This window comes from Lonchura striata, chromosome 3 (genome assembly GCF_046129695.1).
Source record: "Lonchura striata isolate bLonStr1 chromosome 3, bLonStr1.mat, whole genome shotgun sequence".
NCBI classification, from domain to species: domain Eukaryota; kingdom Metazoa; phylum Chordata; class Aves; order Passeriformes; family Estrildidae; genus Lonchura; species Lonchura striata.
Window position 1 is genome coordinate 41,714,524 of NC_134605.1, and position 21,312 is coordinate 41,735,835.

The window sequence follows — 21,312 nt, forward strand, 5'->3', positions numbered from 1 at the left end:
CTGCTAGAGGACCGTGGTGGCTGCTCACCTGCATCTTCAATTCCCTTCTAGCATACTTATGGAAGATGTTCCAGGACAATTTTCCTGAGTTTTGAATTCGTCCTGATGCAGCCCCTCCTGGGAAACTCGTGCTCGTCCTCTGAGGCTCCGACATGCAGAGACCTCGATGGCAACTGCAGAAATGAAGGGCTGCGTTGAGTTGTCGAGAAGCAAGAACATAGCCAGCGCCTTGTGTTTGGGAGTCAGCAGCTGCTGGACTTTTGCGATTGCTTTCACTGTGCACTGAATACCAGGACGGCATGTGCACGTTAAAACAACGAGCTGGGCAAGAGTAATCGAAAGATCACGGCCGTCAGAAAGCAGCTTATATATTGCCCTGGAAAGAGCACTGCTTTTGGAGTGTGCAGTAAAATCGTGTTTCTGGACAAAGGCGGCATAAGTGCGCTGCGCTCCTAAGCTATCTCCCTGCGAGACACACTGCCAAAGCTTTTCGCTATGATGCAGTCTAGTGCAGACGCACACTAGGGCTCTCCGGAGCTGTCCGAAGCCAAGCGCCGGTGGCCGGCGTCTTTCGGCTGAAGCAGCGCTTCGGAGCGTACGGCTGTTGTGTGCGCGAAGCAGCCGCTTCTCCTGCTCCGGGAGCCGGACAGAGCGGTAGCTTGTACGAGGGCGAAGAACGAAGCCGCAGAGCACCGGGCTTCTGCGCGCACCCTAAGGACTGCTAGAGGACCGTGGTGGCCGCTCGCCTGCCCCTTCAATTCCATTCTAGCATCCTTATGGAAGGTGTTCCAGGACAATTTTCCTGAGTTTTGAATTCGTCCTGATGCAGCCCCTCCTGGGAAACTCGTGCTCGTCCTCTGAGTCTCCGAGTGCAGAGACCTCGATGGCAACTGCAGAAATGAAGGGCTGCGTTGAGTTGTCGAGAAGCAAGAACATAGCCAGCGCCTTGTGTTTGGGAGTCAGCAGCTGCTAGACTTTTGCGATTGCTTTCACTGTGCACTGAATACCAGGACGGCATGTGCACGTAAAAACAACGAGCTGGGCAAGAGTAATCGAAAGATCACGGCCGTCAGAAAGCAGCTTATATATTGCCCTAAAAAGAGCACTGCTTTTGGAGTGTGCAGTAAAATCGTATTCCTGGACAAAGGCGGCATAAGTGCGCTGAGCTCCTAAGCTATCTCCCTGCGAGACACACTGCCAAAGCTTTTCGCTATGATGCAGTCTAGTGCAGACGCACACTACGGCTCTCGGCTGCTATCCTAAGCGAAGCGCTGGTCGCCGGCGTCTTTCGGCTGAAGCAGCGCTTCGGAGCGTACGGCTGCCGCTCCGCTGTTGTGTGCGCGAAGCAGCCGCTTCTCCTGCTCCGGGAGCCGGACAGAGCGCTAGCTTGTACGAGGGCGAAGAACGAAGCCGCAGAGCACCGGGCTTCTGCGCGCACCCTAAGGACTGCTAGAGGACCGTGGTGGCCGCTCACCTGCCTCTTCAATTCCCTTCTAGCATACTTATGGAAGATGTTCCAGGACAATTTTCCTGAGTTTTGAATTCGTCCTGATGCAGCCCCTCCTGGGAAACTCGTGCTCGTCCTCTGAGGCTCCGAGTGCAGAGACCTCGATGGCAACTGCAGAAATGAAGGGCTGCGTTGAGTTGTCGAGAAGCAAGAACATAGCCAGCGCCTTGTGTTTGGGAGTCAGCAGTTGCAGGACTTTTGCGATTGCTTTCACGGTGCACTGAATACCAGGACGGCATGTGCACGTTAAAACAACGAGCTGGGCAAGAGCAGGAAGGGAGCACGGCCATCAAAGAGCATCTGGCATCTTGCCCTGGAAAAGAGCACTGCTTTTGGAGTGTGCAGTAAAATCGTGTTCCTGGACAAGGGAGGCATAAGTGCGCTGCGCTCCTAAGCTATCTCCCTGCGAGACACACTGCCAAAGCTTTTCGCTATGATGCAGTCTAGTGCAGACGCACACTACGGCTCTCCGGAGCTGTCCGAAGCCAAACGCCGGTGGCCGGCGTCTTTCGGCTGAAGCAGCGCTTCGGAGCGTACGGCTGTTGTGTGCGCGAAGCAGCCGCTTCTCCTGCTCCGGGAGCCGGACAGAGCGCTAGCTTGTACGAGGGCGAAGAACGAAGCCGCAGAGCACCGGGCTTCTGCGCGCACCCTAAGGACTGCTAGAGGACCGTGGTGGCCGCTCACCTGCCTCTTCAATTCCCTTCTAGCATACTTATGGAAGATGTTCCAGGACAATTTTCCTGAGTTTTGAATTCGTCCTGATGCAGCCCCTCCTGGGAAACTCGTGCTCGTCCTCTGAGGCTCCGAGTGCAGAGACCTCGATGGCAACTGCAGAAATGAAGGGCTGCGTTGAGTTGTCGAGAAGCAAGAACATAGCCAGCGCCTTGTGTTTGGGAGTCAGCAGCTGCTGGACTTTTGCGATTGCTTTCACTGTGCACTGAATACCAGGACGGCATGTGCACGTTAAAACAACGAGCTGGGCAAGAGTAATCGAAAGATCACGGCCGTCAGAAAGCAGCTTATATATTGCCCTAAAAAGAGCATTGCTTTTGGAGTGTGCAGTAAAATCGTGTTTCTGGACAAGGGAGGCATAAGTGCGCTGCGCTCCTAAGCTATCTCCCTGCGAGACACACTGCCAAAGCTTTTCGCTATGATGCAGTCTAGTGCAGACGCACACTACGGCTCTCCGGAGCTGTCCGAAGCCAAGCGCCGGTGGCCGGCGTCTTTCGGCTGAAGCAGCGCTTCGGAGCGTACGGCTGTTGTGTGCGCGAAGCAGCCGCTTCTCCTGCTCCGGGAGCCGGACAGAGCGCTAGCTTGTACGAGGGCGAAGAACGAAGCCGCAGGGAGACGACATTGTGTGCACAGCCTTGGCACTGCTAGAGGACGGTGACTAAAGCTCCCTGCCTGTTCAATGCACTGCTGGCATGTTTTCTTGAAGGTGTTCGGAGACAACTTTCCTGGGTTTTGACTTCGTTCTGATGCAGCCCCTCTTGGGAAATCTGTGCTCGTCCCCGGAAGATCGAGATGCAGATAACGCGATGGCAGGTGCCGAAATGAAGGACTCTGTTGAAGTGTCGAGAAGAAAGAACTTAGACAAGCGTGTTGTGTTTGGGAGTCAGCAGCTGCTGGACTTTTGCGATTGCTTTCTTTGTGCACTGAATGCCAAGAAGGCATGTGCACGTTAAAACAACGAGCTGGGCATGAGCAGGAAGGGAGCACGGGCATCAGAGTGCATCTGGCATCTTGCCCTGGAAAGAGCACTGCTTTTGGAGTGTGCAGTAAAATCGTGTTTCTGGACAAGGGAGGCATAAGTGCGCTGCGCTCCTAAGCTATCTCCCTGCGAGACACACTGCCAAAGCTTTTCGCTATGATGCAGTCTAGTGCAGACGCACACTACGGCTCTCGGCTGCTGTCCGAAGCCAAGCGCCGGTGGCCGGCGTCTTTCGGCTGAAGCAGCGCTTCGGAGCGTACGGCTGCCGTTCCGCTGTTGTGTGCGCGAAGCAGCCGCTTCTCCTGCTCCGGGAGCCGGACAGAGCGGTAGCTTGTACGAGGGCGAAGAACGAAGCCGCAGAGCACCGGGCTTCTGCGCGCACCCTAAGGACTGCTAGAGGACCGTGGTGGCCGCTCGCCTGCCCCTTCAATTCCATTCTAGCATCCTTATGGAAGGTGTTCCAGGACAATTTTCCTGAGTTTTGAATTCGTCCTGATGCAGCCCCTCCTGGGAAACTCGTGCTCGTCCTCTGAGGCTCCGAGTGCAGAGACCTCGATGGCAACTGCAGAAATGAAGGGCTGCGTTGAGTTGTCGAGAAGCAAGAACATAGCCAGCGCCTTGTGTTTGGGAGTCAGCAGCTGCTGGACTTTTGCGATTGCTTTCACTGTGCACTGAATACCAGGACGGCATGTGCACGTTAAAACAACGAGCTGGGCAAGAGTAATCGAAAGATCACGGCCGTCAGAAAGCAGCTTATATATTGCCCTAAAAAGAGCATTGCTTTTGGAGTGTGCAGTAAAATCGTGTTTCTGGACAAGGGAGGCATAAGTGCGCTGCGCTCCTAAGCTATCTCCCTGCGAGACACACTGCCAAAGCTTTTCGCTATGATGCAGTCTAGTGCAGACGCACACTACGGCTCTCCGGAGCTGTCCGAAGCCAAGCGCCGGTGGCCGGCGTCTTTCGGCTGAAGCAGCGCTTCGGAGCGTACGGCTGTTGTGTGCGCGAAGCAGCCGCTTCTCCTGCTCCGGGAGCCGGACAGAGCGCTAGCTTGTACGAGGGCGAAGAACGAAGCCGCAGGGAGACGACATTGTGTGCACAGCCTTGGCACTGCTAGAGGACGGTGACTAAAGCTCCCTGCCTGTTCAATGCACTGCTGGCATGTTTTCTTGAAGGTGTTCGGAGACAACTTTCCTGGGTTTTGACTTCGTTCTGATGCAGCCCCTCTTGGGAAATCTGTGCTCGTCCCCGGAAGATCGAGATGCAGATAACGCGATGGCAGGTGCCGAAATGAAGGACTCTGTTGAAGTGTCGAGAAGAAAGAACTTAGACAAGCGTGTTGTGTTTGGGAGTCAGCAGCTGCTGGACTTTTGCGATTGCTTTCTTTGTGCACTGAATGCCAAGAAGGCATGTGCACGTTAAAACAACGAGCTGGGCATGAGCAGGAAGGGAGCACGGGCATCAGAGTGCATCTGGCATCTTGCCCTGGAAAGAGCACTGCTTTTGGAGTGTGCAGTAAAATCGTGTTCCTGGACAAGGGAGGCATAAGTGCGCTGCGCTCCTAAGCTATCTCCCTGCGAGACACACTGCCAAAGCTTTTCGCTATGATGCAGTCTAGTGCAGACGCACACTACGGCTCTCCGGAGCTGTCCGAAGCCAAACGCCGGTGGCCGGCGTCTTTCGGCTGAAGCAGCGCTTCGGAGCGTACGGCTGTTGTGTGCGCGAAGCAGCCGCTTCTCCTGCTCCGGGAGCCGGACAGAGCGCTAGCTTGTACGAGGGCGAAGAACGAAGCCGCAGAGCACCGGGCTTCTGCGCGCACCCTAAGGACTGCTAGAGGACCGTGGTGGCCGCTCGCCTGCCCCTTCAATTCCATTCTAGCATCCTTATGGAAGGTGTTCCAGGACAATTTTCCTGAGTTTTGAATTCGTCCTGATGCAGCCCCTCCTGGGAAACTCGTGCTCGTCCTCTGAGGCTCCGAGTGCAGAGACCTCGATGGCAACTGCAGAAATGAAGGGCTGCGTTGAGTTGTCGAGAAGCAAGAACATAGACAGCGCCTTGTGTTTGGGAGTCAGCAGCTGCTGGACTTTTGCGATTGCTTTCACTGTGCACTGAATACCAGGACGGCATGTGCACGTTAAAACAACGAGCTGGGCAAGAGTAATCGAAAGATCACGGCCGTCAGAAAGCAGCTTATATATTGCCCTGGAAAGAGCACTGCTTTTGGAGTGTGCAGTAAAATCGTGTTTCTGGACAAAGGCGGCATAAGTGCGCTGCGCTCCTAAGCTATCTCCCTGCGAGACACACTGCCAAAGCTTTTCGCTATGATGCAGTCTAGTGCAGACGCACACTAGGGCTCTCCGGAGCTGTCCGAAGCCAAGCGCCGGTGGCCGGCGTCTTTCGGCTGAAGCAGCGCTTCGGAGCGTACGGCTGTTGTGTGCGCGAAGCAGCCGCTTCTCCTGCTCCGGGAGCCGGACAGAGCGGTAGCTTGTACGAGGGCGAAGAACGAAGCCGCAGAGCACCGGGCTTCTGCGCGCACCCTAAGGACTGCTAGAGGACCGTGGTGGCCGCTCGCCTGCCCCTTCAATTCCATTCTAGCATCCTTATGGAAGGTGTTCCAGGACAATTTTCCTGAGTTTTGAATTCGTCCTGATGCAGCCCCTCCTGGGAAACTCGTGCTCGTCCTCTGAGGCTCCGAGTGCAGAGACCTCGATGGCAACTGCAGAAATGAAGGGCTGCGTTGAGTTGTCGAGAAGCAAGAACATAGCCAGCGCCTTGTGTTTGGGAGTCAGCAGTTGCAGGACTTTTGCGATTGCTTTCACGGTGCACTGAATACCAGGACGGCATGTGCACGTAAAAACAACGAGCTGGGCAAGAGTAATCGAAAGATCACGGCCGTCAGAAAGCAGCTTATATATTGCCCTAAAAAGAGCACTGCTTTTGGAGTGTGCAGTAAAATCGTATTCCTGGACAAAGGCGGCATAAGTGCGCTGAGCTCCTAAGCTATCTCCCTGCGAGACACACTGCCAAAGCTTTTCGCTATGATGCAGTCTAGTGCAGACGCACACTACGGCTCTCGGCTGCTATCCTAAGCGAAGCGCTGGTCGCCGGCGTCTTTCGGCTGAAGTAGCGCTTCGGAGCGTACGGCTGCCGCTCCGCTGTTGTGTGCGCGAAGCAGCCGCTTCTCCTGCTCCGGGAGCCGGACAGAGCGCTAGCTTGTACGAGGGCGAAGAACGAAGCCGCAGAGCACCGGGCTTCTGCGCGCACCCTAAGGACTGCTAGAGGACCGTGGTGGCCGCTCACCTGCCCCTTCAATTCCCTTCTAGCATACTTATGGAAGATGTTCCAGGACAATTTTCCTGAGTTTTGAATTCGTCCTGATGCAGCCCCTCCTGGGAAACTCGTGCTCCTCCTCTGAGGCTCCGAGTGCAGAGACCTCGATGGCAACTGCAGAAATGAAGGGCTGCGTTGAGTTGTCGAGAAGCAAGAACATAGCCAGCGCCTTGTGTTTGGGAGTCAGCAGTTGCAGGACTTTTGCGATTGCTTTCACGGTGCACTGAATACCAGGACGGCATGTGCACGTTAAAACAACGAGCTGGGCAAGAGCAGGAAGGGAGCACGGCCATCAAAGAGCATCTGGCATCTTGCCCTGGAAAGAGCACTGCTTTTGGAGTGTGCAGTAAAATCGTGTTTCTGGACAAGGGAGGCATAAGTGCGCTGCGCTCCTAAGCTATCTCCCTGCGAGACACACTGCCAAAGCTTTTCGCTATGATGCAGTCTAGTGCAGACGCACACTACGGCTCTCCGGAGCTGTCCGAAGCCAAGCGCCGGTGGCCGGCGTCTTTCGGCTGAAGCAGCGCTTCGGAGCGTACGGCTGTTGTGTGCGCGAAGCAGCCGCTTCTCCTGCTCCGGGAGCCGGACAGAGCGGTAGCTTGTACGAGGGCGAAGAACGAAGCCGCAGAGCACCGGGCTTCTGCGCGCACCCTAAGGACTGCTAGAGGACCGTGGTGGCCGCTCGCCTGCCCCTTCAATTCCATTCTAGCATCCTTATGGAAGGTGTTCCAGGACAATTTTCCTGAGTTTTGAATTCGTCCTGATGCAGCCCCTCCTGGGAAACTCGTGCTCGTCCTCTGAGGCTCCGAGTGCAGAGACCTCGATGGCAACTGCAGAAATAAAGGGCTGCGTTGAGTTGTCGAGAAGCAAGAACATAGCCAGCGCCTTGTGTTTGGGAGTCAGCAGCTGCTGGACTTTTGCGATTGCTTTCACTGTGCACTGAATACCAGGACGGCATGTGCACGTTAAAACAACGAGCTGGGCAAGAGCAGGAAGCGAGCACGGGCATCAGAGAGCATCTGGCATCTTGCCCAGGAAAGGACAGTGTTTTTGGAGTGTGAGTAAAATCGTGTTCCTGGACAAGGGAGGCATAAGTGCACTGCGCTCCTAAGCTATCTCCCTGCGAGACGCACTGCCAAAGCTTTTCGCTATGATGCAGTCTAGTGCAGACGCACACTAGGGCTCTCCGGAGCTGTCCGAAGCCAAGCGCCGGTGGCCGGCGTCTTTCGGCTGAAGCAGCGCTTCGGAGCGTACGGCTGTTGTGTGCGCGAAGCAGCCGCTTCTCCTGCTCCGGGAGCCGGACAGAGCGGTAGCTTGTACGAGGGCGAAGAACGAAGCCGCAGAGCACCGGGCTTCTGCGCGCACCCTAAGGACTGCTAGAGGACCGTGGTGGCCGCTCGCCTGCCCCTTCAATTCCATTCTAGCATCCTTATGGAAGGTGTTCCAGGACTATTTTCCTGAGTTTTGAATTCGTCCTGATGCAGCCCCTCCTGGGAAACTCGTGCTCGTCCTCTGAGGCTCCGAGTGCAGAGACCTCGATGGCAACTGCAGAAATAAAGGGCTGCGTTGAGTTGTCGAGAAGCAAGAACATAGCCAGCGCCTTGTGTTTGGGAGTCAGCAGCTGCTGGACTTTTGCGATTGCTTTCACTGTGCACTGAATACCAGGACGGCATGTGCACGTTAAAACAACGAGCTGGGCAAGAGTAATCGAAAGATCACGGCCGTCAGAAAGCAGCTTATATATTGCCCTAAAAAGAGCACTGCTTTTGGAGTGTGCAGTAAAATCGTGTTTCTGGACAAGGGCGGCATAAGTGCGCTGCGCTCCTAAGCTATCTCCCTGCGAGACACACTGCCAAAGCTTTTCGCTATGATGCAGTCTAGTGCAGACGCACACTACGGCACTCCGGAGCTGTCCGAAGCCAAGCGCCGGTGGCCGGCGTCTTTCGGCTGAAGCAGCGCTTCGGAGCGTACGGCTGTTGTGTGCGCGAAGCAGCCGCTTCTCCTGCTCCGGGAGCCGGACAGAGCGCTAGCTTGTACGAGGGCGAAGAACGAAGCCGCAGGGAGACGACATTGTGTGCACAGCCTTGGCACTGCTAGAGGACGGTGACTAAAGCTCCCTGCCTGTTCAATGCACTGCTGGCATGTTTTCTTGAAGGTGTTCGGAGACAACTTTCCTGGGTTTTGACTTCGTTCTGATGCTGCCCCTCTTGGGAAATCTGTGCTCGTCCCCGGAAGATCGAGATGCAGATAACGCGATGGCAGGTGCCGAAATGAAGGACTCTGTTGAAGTGTCGAGAAGAAAGAACTTAGACAAGCGTGTTGTGTTTGGGAGTCAGCAGCTGCTGGACTTTTGCGATTGCTTTCTTTGTGCACTGAATGCCAAGAAGGCATGTGCACGTTAAAACAACGAGCTGGGCAAGAGCAGGAAGGGAGCACGGGCATCAGAGTGCATCTGGCATCTTGCCCTGGAAAGAGCACTGCTTTTGGAGTGTGCAGTAAAATCGTGTTTCTGGACAAGGGAGGCATAAGTGCGCTGCGCTCCTAAGCTATCTCCCTGCGAGACACACTGCCAAAGCTTTTCGCTATGATGCAGTCTAGTGCAGACGCACACTACGGCTCTCGGCTGCTGTCCGAAGCCAAGCGCCGGTGGCCGGCGTCTTTCGGCTGAAGCAGCGCTTCGGAGCGTACGGCTGCCGTTCCGCTGTTGTGTGCGCGAAGCAGCCGCTTCTCCTGCTCCGGGAGCCGGACAGAGCGGTAGCTTGTACGAGGGCGAAGAACGAAGCCGCAGAGCACCGGGCTTCTGCGCGCACCCTAAGGACTGCTAGAGGACCGTGGTGGCCGCTCGCCTGCCCCTTCAATTCCATTCTAGCATCCTTATGGAAGGTGTTCCAGGACAATTTTCCTGAGTTTTGAATTCGTCCTGATGCAGCCCCTCCTGGGAAACTCGTGCTCGTCCTCTGAGTCTCCGAGTGCAGAGACCTCGATGGCAACTGCAGAAATGAAGGGCTGCGTTGAGTTGTCGAGAAGCAAGAACATAGACAGCGCCTTGTGTTTGGGAGTCAGCAGCTGCTAGACTTTTGCGATTGCTTTCACTGTGCACTGAATACCAGGACGGCATGTGCACGTTAAAACAACGAGCTGGGCAAGAGTAATCGAAAGATCACGGCCGTCAGAAAGCAGCTTATATATTGCCCTAAAAAGAGCACTGCTTTTGGAGTGTGCAGTAAAATCGTATTCCTGGACAAAGGCGGCATAAGTGCGCTGAGCTCCTAAGCTATCTCCCTGCGAGACACACTGCCAAAGCTTTTCGCTATGATGCAGTCTAGTGCAGACGCACACTAGGGCTCTCCGGAGCTGTCCGAAGCCAAGCGCCGGTGGCCGGCGTCTTTCGGCTGAAGCAGCGCTTCGGAGCGTACGGCTGTTGTGTGCGCGAAGCAGCCGCTTCTCCTGCTCCGGGAGCCGGACAGAGCGCTGGCTTGTACGAGGGCGAAGAACGAAGCCGCAGAGCACCGGGCTTCTGCGCGCACCCTAAGGACTGCTAGAGGACCGTGGTGGCTGCTCACCTGCATCTTCAATTCCCTTCTAGCATACTTATGGAAGATGTTCCAGGACAATTTTCCTGAGTTTTGAATTCGTCCTGATGCAGCCCCTCCTGGGAAACTCGTGCTCGTCCTCTGAGGCTCCGACATGCAGAGACCTCGATGGCAACTGCAGAAATGAAGGGCTGCGTTGAGTTGTCGAGAAGCAAGAACATAGCCAGCGCCTTGTGTTTGGGAGTCAGCAGCTGCTGGACTTTTGCGATTGCTTTCACTGTGCACTGAATACCAGGACGGCATGTGCACGTTAAAACAACGAGCTGGGCAAGAGTAATCGAAAGATCACGGCCGTCAGAAAGCAGCTTATATATTGCCCTGGAAAGAGCACTGCTTTTGGAGTGTGCAGTAAAATCGTGTTTCTGGACAAAGGCGGCATAAGTGCGCTGCGCTCCTAAGCTATCTCCCTGCGAGACACACTGCCAAAGCTTTTCGCTATGATGCAGTCTAGTGCAGACGCACACTGCGGCTCTCCGGAGCTGTCCGAAGCCAAACGCCGGTGGCCGGCGTCTTTCGGCTGAAGCAGCGCTTCGGAGCGTACGGCTGTTGTGTGCGCGAAGCAGCCGCTTCTCCTGCTCCGGGAGCCGGACAGAGCGGTAGCTTGTACGAGGGCGAAGAACGAAGCCGCAGAGCACCGGGCTTCTGCGCGCACCCTAAGGACTGCTAGAGGACCGTGGTGGCCGCTCGCCTGCCCCTTCAATTCCATTCTAGCATCCTTATGGAAGGTGTTCCAGGACAATTTTCCTGAGTTTTGAATTCGTCCTGATGCAGCCCCTCCTGGGAAACTCGTGCTCGTCCTCTGAGTCTCCGAGTGCAGAGACCTCGATGGCAACTGCAGAAATGAAGGGCTGCGTTGAGTTGTCGAGAAGCAAGAACATAGCCAGCGCCTTGTGTTTGGGAGTCAGCAGCTGCTAGACTTTTGCGATTGCTTTCACTGTGCACTGAATACCAGGACGGCATGTGCACGTAAAAACAACGAGCTGGGCAAGAGTAATCGAAAGATCACGGCCGTCAGAAAGCAGCTTATATATTGCCCTAAAAAGAGCACTGCTTTTGGAGTGTGCAGTAAAATCGTATTCCTGGACAAAGGCGGCATAAGTGCGCTGAGCTCCTAAGCTATCTCCCTGCGAGACACACTGCCAAAGCTTTTCGCTATGATGCAGTCTAGTGCAGACGCACACTACGGCTCTCGGCTGCTATCCTAAGCGAAGCGCTGGTCGCCGGCGTCTTTCGGCTGAAGCAGCGCTTCGGAGCGTACGGCTGCCGCTCCGCTGTTGTGTGCGCGAAGCAGCCGCTTCTCCTGCTCCGGGAGCTGGACAGAGCGCTAGCTTGTACGAGGGCGAAGAACGAAGCCGCAGAGCACCGGGCTTCTGCGCGCACCCTAAGGACTGCTAGAGGACCGTGGTGGCCGCTCACCTGCCTCTTCAATTCCCTTCTAGCATACTTATGGAAGATGTTCCAGGACAATTTTCCTGAGTTTTGAATTCGTCCTGATGCAGCCCCTCCTGGGAAACTCGTGCTCGTCCTCTGAGGCTCCGAGTGCAGAGACCTCGATGGCAACTGCAGAAATGAAGGGCTGCGTTGAGTTGTCGAGAAGCAAGAACATAGCCAGCGCCTTGTGTTTGGGAGTCAGCAGCTGCTGGACTTTTGCGATTGCTTTCACGGTGCACTGAATACCAGGACGGCATGTGCACGTTAAAACAACGAGCTGGGCATGAGCAGGAAGGGAGCACGGCCATCAAAGAGCATCTGGCATCTTGCCCTGGAAAGAGCACTGCTTTTGGAGTGTGCAGTAAAATCGTGTTTCTGGACAAGGGAGGCATAAGTGCGCTGCGCTCCTAAGCTATCTCCCTGCGAGACACACTGCCAAAGCTTTTCGCTATGATGCAGTCTAGTGCAGACGCACACTACGGCTCTCCGGAGCTGTCCGAAGCCAAGCGCTGGTGGCCGGCGTCTTTCGGCTGAAGCAGCGCTTCGGAGCGTACGGCTGTTGTGTGCGCGAAGCAGCCGCTTCTCCTGCTCCGGGAGCCGGACAGAGCGGTAGCTTGTACGAGGGCGAAGAACGAAGCCGCAGAGCACCGGGCTTCTGCGCGCACCCTAAGGACTGCTAGAGGACCGTGGTGGCCGCTCGCCTGCCCCTTCAATTCCATTCTAGCATCCTTATGGAAGGTGTTCCAGGACAATTTTCCTGAGTTTTGAATTCGTCCTGATGCAGCCCCTCCTGGGAAACTTGTGCTCGTCCTCTGAGGCTCCGAGTGCAGAGACCTCGATGGCAACTGCAGAAATGAAGGGCTGCGTTGAGTTGTCGAGAAGCAAGAACATAGCCAGCGCCTTGTGTTTGGGAGTCAGCAGCTGCTGGACTTTTGCGATTGCTTTCACTGTGCACTGAATACCAGGACGGCATGTGCACGTTAAAACAACGAGCTGGGCAAGAGTAATCGAAAGATCACGGCCGTCAGAAAGCAGCTTATATATTGCCCTGGAAAGGACAGTGTTTTTGGAGTGTGCAGTAAAATCGTGTTTCTGGACAAGGGCGGCATAAGTGCGCTACGCTCCTAAGCTATATCCCTGCGAGACACACTGCCAAAGCTTTTCGCTATGATGCAGTCTAGTGCAGACGCACACTGCGGCTCTCCGGAGCTGTCCGAAGCCAAGCGCCGGTGGCCAGCGTCTTTCGGCTGAAGCAGTGCTTCGGAGCGTACGGCTGTTGTGTGCGCGAAGCAGCCGCTTCTCCTGCTCCGGGAGACGGACAGAGCGCTAGCTTGTACGAGGGCGAAGAACGAAGCCGCAGAGCACCGGGCTTCTGCGCGCACCCTAAGGACTGCTAGAGGACCGTGGTGGCTGCTCACCTGCCTCTTCAATTCCCTTCTAGCATACTTATGAAAGATGTTCCAGGACAATTTTCCTGAGTTTTGAATTCGTCCTGATGCAGCCCCTCCTGGGAAACTCGTGCTCGTCCTCTGAGGCTCCGACATGCAGAGACCTCGATGGCAACTGCAGAAATGAAGGGCTGCGTTGAGTTGTCGAGAAGCAAGAACATAGCCAGCGCCTTGTGTTTGGGAGTCAGCAGCTGCTGGACTTTTGCGATTGCTTTCACTGTGCACTGAATACCAGGACGGCATGTGCACGTTAAAACAACGAGCTGGGCAAGAGTAATCGAAAGATCACGGCCGTCAGAAAGCAGCTTATATATTGCCCTGGAAAGGACAGTGTTTTTGGAGTGTGCAGTAAAATCGTGTTTCTGGACAAGGGCGGCATAAGTGCGCTACGCTCCTAAGCTATATCCCTGCGAGACACACTGCCAAAGCTTTTCGCTATGATGCAGTCTAGTGCAGACGCACACTACGGCTCTCCGGAGCTGTCCGAAGCCAAGCGCCGGTGGCCGGCGTCTTTCGGCTGAAGCAGCGCTTCGGAGCGTACGGCTGTTGTGTGCGCGAAGCAGCCGCTTCTCCTGCTCCGGGAGCCGGACAGAGCGGTAGCTTGTACGAGGGCGAAGAACGAAGCCGCAGAGCACCGGGCTTCTGCGCGCACCCTAAGGACTGCTAGAGGACCGTGGTGGCCGCTCGCCTGCCCCTTCAATTCCATTCTAGCATCCTTATGGAAGGTGTTCCAGGACAATTTTCCTGAGTTTTGAATTCGTCCTGATGCAGCCCCTCCTGGGAAACTCGTGCTCGTCCTCTGAGGCTCCGAGTGCAGAGACCTCGATGGCAACTGCAGAAATGAAGGGCTGCGTTGAGTTGTCGAGAAGCAAGAACATAGCCAGCGCCTTGTGTTTGGGAGTCAGCAGTTGCAGGACTTTTGCGATTGCTTTCACGGTGCACTGAATACCAGGACGGCATGTGCACGTTAAAACAACGAGCTGGGCAAGAGCAGGAAGAGAGCACGGGCATCAGAGAGCATCTGGCATCTTGCCCAGGAAAGAGCACTGCTTTTGGAGTGTGCAGTAAAATCGTGTTTCTGGACAAGGGAGGCATAAGTGCGCTGCGCTCCTAAGCTATCTCCCTGCGAGACACACTGCCAAAGCTTTTCGTTATCATGCAGTCTAGTGCAGACGCACACTACGGCTCTCCGGAGCTGTCCGAAGCCAAACGCCGGTGGCCGGCGTCTTTCGGCTGAAGCAGCGCTTCGGAGCGTACGGCTGTTGTGTGCGCGAAGCAGCCGCTTCTCCTGCTCCGGGAGCCGGACAGAGCGCTAGCTTGTACGAGGGCGAAGAACGAAGCCGCAGAGCACCGGGCTTCTGCGCGCACCCTAAGGACTGCTAGAGGACCGTGGTGGCCGCTCGCCTGCCCCTTCAATTCCATTCTAGCATCCTTATGGAAGGTGTTCCAGGACAATTTTCCTGAGTTTTGAATTCGTCCTGATGCAGCCCCTCCTGGGAAACTCGTGCTCGTCCTCTGAGTCTCCGAGTGCAGAGACCTCGATGGCAACTGCAGAAATGAAGGGCTGCGTTGAGTTGTCGAGAAGCAAGAACATAGCCAGCGCCTTGTGTTTGGGAGTCAGCAGCTGCTGGACTTTTGCGATTGCTTTCACTGTGCACTGAATACCAGGACGGCATGTGCACGTTAAAACAACGAGCTGGGCAAGAGTAATCGAAAGATCACGGCCGTCAGAAAGCAGCTTATATATTGCCCTGGAAAGGACAGTGTTTTTGGAGTGTGCAGTAAAATCGTGTTTCTGGACAAGGGCGGCATAAGTGCGCTACGCTCCTAAGCTATATCCCTGCGAGACACACTGCCAAAGCTTTTCGCTATGATGCAGTCTAGTGCAGACGCACACTACGGCTCTCCGGAGCTGTCCGAAGCCAAGCGCCGGTGGCCGGCGTCTTTCGGCTGAAGCAGCGCTTCGGAGCGTACGGCTGTTGTGTGCGCGAAGCAGCCGCTTCTCCTGCTCCGGGAGCCGAACAGAGCGGTAGCTTGTACGAGGGCGAAGAACGAAGCCGCAGAGCACCGGGCTTCTGCGCGCACCCTAAGGACTGCTAGAGGACCGTGGTGGCTGCTCACCTGCCTCTTCAATTCCCTTCTAGCATACTTATGGAAGATGTTCCAGGACAATTTTCCTGAGTTTTGAATTCGTCCTGATGCAGCCCCTCCTGGGAAACTCGTGCTCCTCCTCTGAGGCTCCGACATGCAGAGACCTCGATGGCAACTGCAGAAATGAAGGGCTGCGTTGAGTTGTCGAGAAGCAAGAACATAGCCAGCGCCTTGTGTTTGGGAGTCAGCAGTTGTTGGACTTTTGCGATTGCTTTCACGGTGCACTGAATACCAGGACTGCATGTGCACGTTAAAACAACGAGCTGGGCAAGAGTAATCGAAAGATCACGGCCGTCAGAAAGCAGCTTATATATTGCCCTAAAAAGAGCATTGCTTTTGGAGTGTGCAGTAAAATCGTGTTTCTGGACAAGGGAGGCATAAGTGCGCTGCGCTCCTAAGCTATCTCCCTGCGAGACACACTGCCAAAGCTTTTCGCTATGATGCAGTCTAGTGCAGACGCACACTACGGCTCTCCGGAGCTGTCCGAAGCCAAGCGCCGGTGGCCGGCGTCTTTCGGCTGAAGCAGCGCTTCGGAGCGTACGGCTGTTGTGTGCGCGAAGCAGCCGCTTCTCCTGCTCCGGGAGCCGAACAGAGCAGTAGCTTGTACGAGGGCGAAGAACGAAGCCGCAGAGCACCGGGCTTCTGCGCGCACCCTAAGGACTGCTAGAGGACCGTGGTGGCTGCTCACCTGCCTCTTCAATTCCCTTCTAGCATACTTATGGAAGATGTTCCAGGACAATTTTCCTGAGTTTTGAATTCGTCCTGATGCAGCCCCTCCTGGGAAACTCGTGCTCGTCCTCTGAGGCTCCGACATGCAGAGACCTCGATGGCAACTGCAGAAATGAAGGGCTGCATTGAGTTGTCGAGAAGCAAGAACATAGCCAGCGCCTTGTGTTTGGGAGTCAGCAGCTGCTGGACTTTTGCGATTATCTTCACGGTGCACTGAATACCAGGACGGCATGTGCACGTTAAAACAACGAGCTGGGCAAGAGTAATCGAAAGATCACGGCCGTCAGAAAGCAGCTTATATATTGCCCTAAAAAGAGCACTGCTTTTGGAGTGTGCAGTAAAATCGTGTTTCTGGACAAAGGCGGCATAAGTGCGCTGCGCTCCTAAGCTATCTCCCTGCGAGACACACTGCCAAAGCTTTTCGCTATGATGCAGTCTAGTGCAGACGCACACTACGGCTCTCGGCTGCTGTCCTAAGCGAAGCGCTGGTCGCCGGCGTCTTTCGGCTGAAGTAGTGCTTCGGAGCGTACGGCTGCCGTTCCACTGTTGTGTGCGCGAAGCAGCCGCTTCTCCTGCTCCGGGAGCCGGACAGAGCGGTAGCTTGTACGAGGGCGAAGAACGAAGCCGCAGAGCACCGGGCTTCTGCGCGCACCCTAAGGACTGCTAGAGGACCGTGGTGGCCGCTCGCCTGCCCCTTCAATTCCCTTCTAGCATCCTTATGGAAGGTGTTCCAGGACAATTTTCCTGAGTTTTGAATTCGTCCTGATGCAGCCCCTCCTGGGAAACTCGTGCTCGTCCTCTGAGGCTCCGAGTGCAGAGACCTCGATGGCAACTGCAGAAATGAAGGGCTGCGTTGAGTTGTCGAGAAGTGAGAACATAGCCAGCGCCTTGTGTTTGGGAGTCAGCAGCTGCTGGACTTTTGCGATTGCTTTCACTGTGCACTGAATACCAGGACGGCATGTGCACGTTAAAACAACGAGCTGGGCAAGAGCAGGAAGCGAGCACGGGCATCAGAGAGCATCTGGCATCTTGCCCAGGAAAGGACAGTGCTTTTGGAGTGTGAGTAAAATCGTGTTTCTGGACAAGGGAGGCATAAGTGCGCCACGCTCCTAAGCTATCTCCCTGCGAGACACACTGCCAAAGCTTTTCGCTATGATGCAGTCTAGTGCAGACGCACACTAGGGCTCTCCGGAGCTGTCCGAAGCCAAGCGCCGGTGGCCGGCGTCTTTCGGCTGAAGCAGCGCTTCGGAGCGTACGGCTGTTGTGTGCGCGAAGCAGCCGCTTCTCCTGCTCCGGGAGCCGGACAGAGCGGTAGCTTGTACGAGGGCGAAGAACGAAGCCGCAGAGCACCGGGCTTCTGCGCGCACCCTAAGGACTGCTAGAGGACCGTGGTGGCCGCTCGCCTGCCCCTTCAATTCCATTCTAGCATCCTTATGGAAGGTGTTCCAGGACAATTTTCCTGAGTTTTGAATTCGTCCTGATGCAGCCCCTCCTGGGAAACTCGTGCTCGTCCTCTGAGGCTCCGAGTGCAGAGACCTCGATGGCAACTGCAGAAATGAAGGGCTGCGTTGAGTTGTCGAGAAGCAAGAACATAGCCAGCGCCTTGTGTTTGGGAGTCAGCAGCTGCTGGACTTTTGCGATTGCTTTCACGGTGCACTGAATACCAGGACGGCATGTGCACGTTAAAACAACGAGCTGGGCAAGAGCAGGAAGGGAGCACGGCCATCAAAGAGCATCTGGCATCTTGCCCTGGAAAGAGCACTGCTTTTGGAGTGTGCAGTAAAATCGTGTTTCTGGACAAAGGCGGCATAAGTGCGCTGCGCTCCTAAGCTATCTCCCTGCGAGACACACTGCCAAAGCTTTTTGCTATGATGCAGTCTAGTGCAGACGCACACTACGGCTCTCCGGAGCTGTCCGAAGCCAAGCGCCGGTGGCCGGCGTCTTTCGGCTGAAGCAGCGCTTCGGAGCGTACGGCTGTTGTGTGCGCGAAGCAGCCGCTTCTCCTGCTCCGGGAGCTGGACAGAGCGGTAGCTTGTACGAGGGCGAAGAACGAAGCTGCAGAGCACCGGGCTTCTGCGCGCACCCTAAGGACTGCTAGAGGACCGTGGTGGCCGCTCGCCTGCCCCTTCAATTCCATTCTAGCATCCTTATGGAAGGTGTTCCAGGACAATTTTCCTGAGTTTTGAATTTGTCCTGATGCAGCCCCTCCTGGGAAACTCGTGCTCGTCCTCTGAGGCTTCGAGTGCAGAGACCTCGATGGCAACTGCAGAGATGAAGGGCTGCGTTGAGTTGTCGAGAAGCAAGAACATAGACAGCGCCTTGTGTTTGGGAGTCAGCAGCTGCTGGACTTTTGCGATTGCTTTCACTGTGCACTGAATACCAGGACGGCATGTGCACGTTAAAACAACTGGTTGGTCAAGAGTAATCGAAAGATCACGGCCGTCAGAAAGCAGCTTATATATTGCCCTAAAAAGAGTACTGCTTTTGGAGTGTGCAGTAAAATCGTGTTTCTGGACAAGGGAGGCATAAGTGCGCTGCGCTCCTAAGCTATCTCCCTGCGAGACACACTGCCAAAGCTTTTCGCTATGATGCAGTCTAGTGCAGACGCACACTAGGGCTCTCCGGAGCTGTCCGAAGCCAAGCGCCGGTGGCCGGCGTCTTTCGGCTGAAGCAGCGCTTCGGAGCGTACGGCTGTTGTGTGCGCGAAGCAGCCGCTTCTCCTGCTCCGGGAGCCGGACAGAGCGCTAGCTTGTACGAGGGCGAAGAACGAAGCCGCAGAGCACCGGGCTTCTGCGCGCACCCTAAGGACTGCTAGAGGACCGTGGTGGCCGCTCGCCTGCCCCTTCAATTGCATTCTAGCATCCTTATGGAAGGTGTTCCAGGACAATTTTCCTGAGTTTTGAATTCGTCCTGATGCAGCCCCTCCTGGGAAACTCGTGCTCGTCCTCTGAGGCTCCGAGTGCAGAGACCTCGATGGCAACTGCAGAAATAAAGGGCTGCGTTGAGTTGTCGAGAAGCAAGAACATAGCCAGCGCCTTGTGTTTGGGAGTCAGCAGCTGCTGGACTTTTGCGATTGCTTTCACTGTGCACTGAATACCAGGACGGCATGTGCACGTTAAAACAACGAGCTGGGCAAGAGTAATCGAAAGATCACGGCCGTCAGAAAGCAGCTTATATATTGCCCTGGAAAGGACAGTGTTTTTGGAGTGTGCAGTAAAATCGTGTTTCTGGACAAAGGCGGCATAAGTGCGCTGCGCTCCTAAGCTATCTCCCTGCGAGACACACTGCCAAAGCTTTTCGCTATGATGCAGTCTAGTGCAGACGCACACTACGGCTCTCGGCTGCTATCCTAAGCGAAGCGCTGGTCGCCGGCGTCTTTCGGCTGAAGTAGCGCTTCGGAGCGTACGGCTGCCGCTCCGCTGTTGTGTGCGCGAAGCAGCCGCTTCTCCTGCTCCGGGAGCCGGACAGAGCGGTAGCTTGTACGAGGGCGAAGAACGAAGCCGCAGAGCACCGGGCTTCTGCGCGCACCCTAAGGACTGCTAGAGGACCGTGGTGGTCGCCCACCTGCCTCTTCAATTCCCTTCTAGCATCCTTATGGAAGATGTTCCAGGACAATTTTCCTGAGTTTTGAATTCGTCCTGATGCAGCCCCTCCTGGGAAACTCGTGCTCGTCTTCTGAGTCTCCGAGTGCAGAGACCTCGATGGCAACTGCAGAAATGAAGGGCTGCGTTGAGTTGTCGAGAAGCAAGAACATAGCCAGCGCCTTGTGTTTGGGAGTCAGCAGTTGCAGGACTTTTGCGATTGCTTTCACGGTGCACTGAATACCAGGACGGCATGTGCACGTTAAAACAACGAGCTGGGCAAGAGCAGGAAGCGAGCACGGGCATCAGAGAGCATCTGGCATCTTGCCCAGGAAAGAGCACTGCTTTTGGAGTGTGCAGTAAAATCGTGTTCCTGGACAAGGGAGGCATAAGTGCGCTGCACTCCTAAGCTATCTCCCTGCGAGACACACTGCCAAAGCTTTTCGTTATCATGCAGTCTAGTGCAGACGCACACTACGGCTCTCCGGAGCTGTCCGAAGCCAAACGCCGGTGGCCGGCGTCTTTCGGCTGAAGCAGCGCTTCGGAGCGTACGGCTGTTGTGTGCGCGAAGCAGCCGCTTCTCCTGCTCCGGGAGCCGGACAGAGCGCTAGCTTGTACGAGGGCGAAGAACGAAGCCGCAGAGCACCGGGCTTCTGCGCGCACCCTAAGGACTGCTAGAGGACCGTGGTGGCCGCTCGCCTGCCCCTTCAATTCCATTCTAGCATCCTTATGGAAGGTGTTCCAGGACAATTTTCCTGAGTTTTGAATTCGTCCTGATGCAGGCCCTCCTGGGAAACTCGTGCTCGTCCTCTGAGTCTCCGAGTGCAGAGACCTCGATGGCAACTGCAGAAATGAAGGGCTGCGTTGAGTTGTCGAGAAGCAAGAACATAGACAGCGCCTTGTGTTTGGGAGTCAGCAGCTGCTGGACTTTTGCGATTGCTTTCACTGTGCACTGAATACCAGGACGGCATGTGCACGTTAAAACAACGAGCTGGGCAAGAGTAATCGAATGATCACGGCCGTCAGAAAGCAGCTTATATATTGCCCTGGAAAGGAGAGTGTTTTTGAAATGTGCAGTAAAATCGTGTTTCTGGACAAGGGAGGCATAAGTGCGCTACGCTCCTAAGCTATCTCCCTGCGAGACACACTGCCAAAGCTTTTCGCTATGATGCAGTCTAGTGCAGACGCACACTACGGCTCTCCGGAGCTGTCCGAAGCCAAGCGCCGGTGGCCGGCGTCTTTCGGCTGAAGCAGCGCTTCGGAGCGTACGGCTGTTGTGTGCGCGAAGCAGCCGCTTCTCCTGCTCCAGGAGCCGGACAGAGCGCTAGCTTGTACGAGGGCGAAGAACGAAGCCGCAGAGCACCGGGCTTCTGCGCGCACCCTAAGGACTGCTAGAGGACCGTGGTGGCTGCTCACCTGCCTCTTCAATTCCCTTCTAGAATACTTATGGAAGATGTTCCAGGACAATTTTCCTGAGTTTTGAATTCGTCCTGATGCAGCCCCTCCTGGGAAACTCGTGCTCGTCCTCTGAGGCTCCGACATGCAGAGACCTCGATGGCAACTGCAGAAATGAAGGGCTGCGTTGAGTTGTCGAGAAGCAAGAACATAGACAGCGCCTTGTGTTTGGGAGTCAGCAGTTGCTGGACTTTTGCGATTGCTTTCACGGTGCACTGAATACCAGGACGGCATGTGCACGTTAAAACAACGAGCTGGGCAAGAGCAGGAAGGGAGCACGGCCATCAAAGAGCATCTGGCATCTTGCCCTGGAAAGAGCACTGCTTTTGGAGTGTGCAGTAAAATCGTGTTTCTGGACAAGGGAGGCATAAGTGCGCTG